This window comes from Oryx dammah, unplaced genomic scaffold (assembly GCF_014754425.2).
Source record: "Oryx dammah isolate SB20612 unplaced genomic scaffold, SCBI_Odam_1.1 HiC_scaffold_9, whole genome shotgun sequence".
Lineage (NCBI taxonomy): Eukaryota > Metazoa > Chordata > Mammalia > Artiodactyla > Bovidae > Oryx > Oryx dammah.
The window spans coordinates 28,865,971-28,870,873 of NW_024070193.1; the positions used below are offsets into that span (position 1 = coordinate 28,865,971).

Below are 4,903 nucleotides of genomic sequence, written 5' to 3' on the forward strand. Positions count from 1 at the left end.
TTTCCTCACCTATAAAATGTGGACAGTGATAGTTCCTAGGTGGTGTTGTGAGGATTAAATGAGAATATATATAGTAAGTACCTAGAATACTAGTAAGTACCTAACCATAAGTATTAATATGACTGCTAAAAGACAAGTATAAAAAGCATTCCTCTTGTACATAATTGTGGGATGAATGAACACATCTAAAATTATCATAAAATTGCCAGAATTTTTGGTTCAAAATTGATTTTATTGAAAAAGGGCCAACTTTTTTTTCCAACTTTGTGCTCTTTTATCCCAGAAGGAGGCTAGGCAAGAAAGTGTGGATGAATTGGGATAAACCATTACCTGCTTCTAGGGCCTTCTCGGTGGCTCAGATGGTAAAGAATCTGCCTGTGATGCAAAAGACCTGGGTTCAATCCCTGGATTGGGAAGATCCCCTGGAGGAGGAAATGGCAACCCACTCCAGTATTCTTGTCTGGAGAATTCCATGGACAGAATAGCCCAGTGGACTATAGTCCATGGGGTTGCAAAGAGTTGGATATGACTCAGTGACTAACACTTCATTGCTTGCTTCTAGGAAAACTATTGAAAAACTTCTTTAATTATCTTTATGAAGAGCATAGTGTATATATTTCCATTGAATTTTACAACTTTGTTTACTGCCTTCTAGTTCAAACCATAACTTATTTCTAATAGACCCATAATCAGGATGTCTTTGTATTGGCAAACACTGGGTATGAAGGCCAAAGTCACTTATACTAAAGTGTTTGAAATTACTGTAGCAAATTGAAACTCTAAATACAATTTGTGTTGTTAACCTCTCAGGGATTATATTTTTGACTTTCTCTTGTGTGACATATATCCGGTCACATATTCATTGTGAACCAGTGCTTAAAATGCATAATCCTCAAAGGTTACTAGCAGTTATTTGAAAGACCCCATATTCATCTCAAAACCCAGAACTGGGAGATAAGGTTTACGGAATGGCTGAATAGGACACTGGCATAAATAAACCATTTCATAGTTCTTAAAGTACTTATGGAGCACAGTTTTATCTACAAAGCTTGAGAAATGAATTTATTAATCCTCAAACATCTCCTGTATTATTATCACCACATAATAAATATGGAGCAAGGGATTGAAAGGTTAAATTATGTCCCCATCCCTGCCCCCATAGGGAACTTAGTATTACTTTTTAATTGAGTTGTCGGTTTTGTTTTCCATCTCTTAAGTTTGTGTCTCTTTTGCCAAATTTAACCATTTGTGGATATTTTTGAATATAGAATTCTTGAGTTAATTTTGAGACTCAAGTCCAGGTCAAGTTAGTGTCTTGCTGAATCCTCTTTGGAAAGTGCAGGGCTATGAGTCTTTGCTTAAATATATATTATATATTTAATATATCTTTTCCATTATGGTTTATTATGGGATATTGAATATATCTCCTTATGCTACACAGTATGTCTTTGTTGTCTATCCATCCTCTATATAATAGTTTGTATCTGCTAATTCCAAACTCCCAGTCCTTCCCTCTCTCAGCCCCCCGACCCCCTTGGCAACCACAAGTCTCTTCTCTTTGGGAGTCCGTTTCTATTTCATGGAAGTGCATTTATGTCATATTTTAGATTCCATGTATGTGTACAAAAAATAGTATAATGAGCTCTCATATCTCTACCACTGTGCTTTAGAAATAAAATATTACCATAAAAAGCAGAAACTCTCAGGGTCTTTGTTCCTACCTTGTAAAACAATTTACTGTGAAGTGTGGCAATGATCATTCCCACATCCCATGTCTGTCTTTATATTGTACTGCATACATATGCATCTCTGAATAGTATAGATTATTATGTTGCATGTTTTACAAGTTTATATGACTGGCATCAGAAGGTATATATCTTTCTGCAACTTGTTTTTCTTTTTTTCCCTCAGTATTTTATTTTAGGAGATTTCACCCTTGATATATGTGGCTCCAGTTCATTTTCATTGCAGTTTAATATTTCACTCTGAGTATGCCACACATTTTTTAATTTCTGTTGATGTTTAAGTGATTTATATTTTTTGAATATAAATACTGCTACTATAATGGTACTTACATATATTTATATATGATGTGAGACGTTTCCAAGATATATTACAAGGAGGGGAACATAGGATCAAATGGTATTGATATCTTAAACTCTTATTAACTGTTGCTTTTTCTGTAGACTGTTATACCAGTATGCACATTAATAGTGTATGAGAGTTCTGACTGCTCCATGTTTCATTATACTTGGCATTGTCACATTTTTATGTCTGATGGATTTAAAATGGTACCTTGTTATGTTTTAATGTGCATTTTCCTGATTACTACCAAACAAAACATCTTTGTAAGTGTCTTTTTGTAATCATTTAGGCTTTATACTCTGGAAATTGCCTGTCTGTAGCTTTTGTCCATATTTCACCTGGATTGTCTTTTTCTTGATTGGTGTGTGTTCTTTATATATTCAGGATACCAACTGTTTGTCAATTATACATTTTGCCAATATTACTCATATCTTCTTTAAGCCTGTTCTTCAATGCATTCAGGTTAAAATTTTCTAAAATTCTTAGCATAGAAAATACAAGCATAGGTAATTTTGCCTCCTGTTCTCCTAAGGTTTTATTTTCAAACATTTTGTAGCTCTTATTTATGCTTTGGCACATAAGCTTCGTCCCTTCAGATTCTTGCTTATGCTGTTTCCTCTCCTTAAAGTGCATGTAACTGCTCCATGCTTGGCTAACATTTATCAGTCTTGGCAGCCCAATCTTTCAGAAAGTTTTTGCCTCCCTGCACCATGCCTTGCATCTGTACTTGCACCATGCCCTGTGCAGACTGGGGAAGAATTTTTAGGTTTTCTCCAACCAGAAATAATTATCATGAAGAAGAAAGTGATGTCTGATGACTTTGCCACCTAGTTACCTAGGTCTGGTAAGATCTTTCTGAATGGCCTACCAAAAACACTTGTCTACAGATTTCAGGTCCTATATAAATATTCTAATTAATTTAGCCTTGGCAGTATTTTCATTGAGTTCCATATCACCATGGTCTTTTGGACCTGCAACATTGATTCCAATTTTCAAAGACACTTATTCAATTGAGAGGAAAGAGCTCCAAATGCAGATTTGGAAGTCTACAAAAAAATTCCACAGCTATTTTCCTCCATTCTTTACCAGATAGCTATTCCAAATGGAGCTTAATGAAACCACTTTCTATTTCCTGCCTAGTGTGAATCTGTGTTTGGGATCCGTGTCAATTTACTCTGTTTTCTTTCTTTTATAAATGACCAGGACCTGCACTGGGACGTCTGTTATTGTGAAGCTGGGATTTAACCCGACTAAGGGGAGGAGAAAGACCCAACACACCAAACTGTGTATTATTTACACGTTTCAATATTTAATTTCCTGTCTCCATTACACAGATTTTAGTATGCAGATTATTTGCCCAACATGATTTATCAGTTCCTTGTTAAATCATATTCTCCTCGGGGTACATATTGTTCATATTTATAAATTCTTATTAATTTCAAGAATCACATTGTTTATCCAACAAAATTATTACAGCTTTGATGAAGCTTTTAAAGTGTAACATGTAAATCACTATTTTCTCACTTTCATAAGCAGCTGAATTTTTGATCTGGTGGATTATTATGGTTTAGAAGATACTTAGTCTTAGGGAAAATGCACAAGATGGTGAGTGCAGTCGTGTGTAGATGAGGTTATTTAATTAGAACTGCTGTTAATGACAAATTGCTATCACTCTAGCTACCCCTCCTCCAAATTGCCTTTCTTAAATAGATAAATGAGCAGTGCTTCCCAATGTTGTTCTAAATAAGATGGGACTAATATTTAAAGCTATAAATGCTACAATAACAAATGACAGGATGGAAGAAGTAAATGAATATTAAGTGTTTATAATCACTTGTTTTCTAAATTGCATCTTGATTGTGTTACCTGGGAGACTATTAGGGAGATTGTTTAATGAAAAGAGAACTTAAGGAGTTTTAAAAGAAGATTTTAGAGTAAAATAAAATAAATATGTCTTAATGTCTTTGTGACAAAAAGGCAACTTTTATGAGTTATCTTTTTATTTAATAAAGCTTTTTCTTTTTTTCAAAATGTAACATTGGTCGGCCCTGTTCATGCATCTTCACTAGCAGCTGGGGCATCTCCATCCTTGGTGTTTCTGGCGTAAAGTACTTGAACTCTGTGCTTTGAAACCAGTTTAATAAGTCCTTTACTAAGGGGCTCCTGAAAGGCTGCCCTGGCCAGGGAACCACGGATCTTCAGTCTCTCAGAGACGACAGCTGGAGTTATAATCTTAAAGTTGGGAACTTCTTTACAGAGTTGTGTCATATTTGCTTTGTCAAACAAGACTAGGTTATTGAGCTTGTCCCAGACTTTGCCTGTGGACTACTACTTCTTTTTGGCCTTACCCCCAGATATTTTCACTGGAGGTTTGTCTTTCTTTACCATGTTTCCGGCATGTTTCTTCTTCTTGTCCTTGGGCAGCATAGTGAAACTGGGAGAGCAGCTGCAACCCATTAGTTAGGTTTTTATGTGAGACAACAAGCGTTGTCTACATAACACGCTCATGCCTTGCTAGTGCTTTATATCTGAGTAGTATCTTACTTTGCCTTTTCTAAACATTTTGATACCCACTATTGGATCTTTTCCTTCCAGTATCTTTGGGATGATGGAATGCCTCATTTGACAGAGGAAAAAACAGACCAGAAATGGTTATGTGGCTTGAATTAAACTGAAAAATCAGTTAATAACAAAACTAAAATTATAATTCTATGGTGTCATACCTAATGCCTTCCTGCAAATGTAGGCAAAATGGAGAAGATGGAAAAGTTGACTACTGCTTACAAATCATGAGAATTTATAATACAAATTATGAAGT

The 4,903-nt window shown here is 35.3% G+C and overlaps 1 pseudogene; it reads right to left on the minus strand.

Moving 5' to 3' along the window:
- Window positions 1-4,137: 4,137 nt before the first annotated feature.
- LOC120868421 lies at window positions 4,138-4,512 on the minus strand (annotated as a pseudogene).
- Window positions 4,513-4,903: the final 391 nt, after the last annotated feature.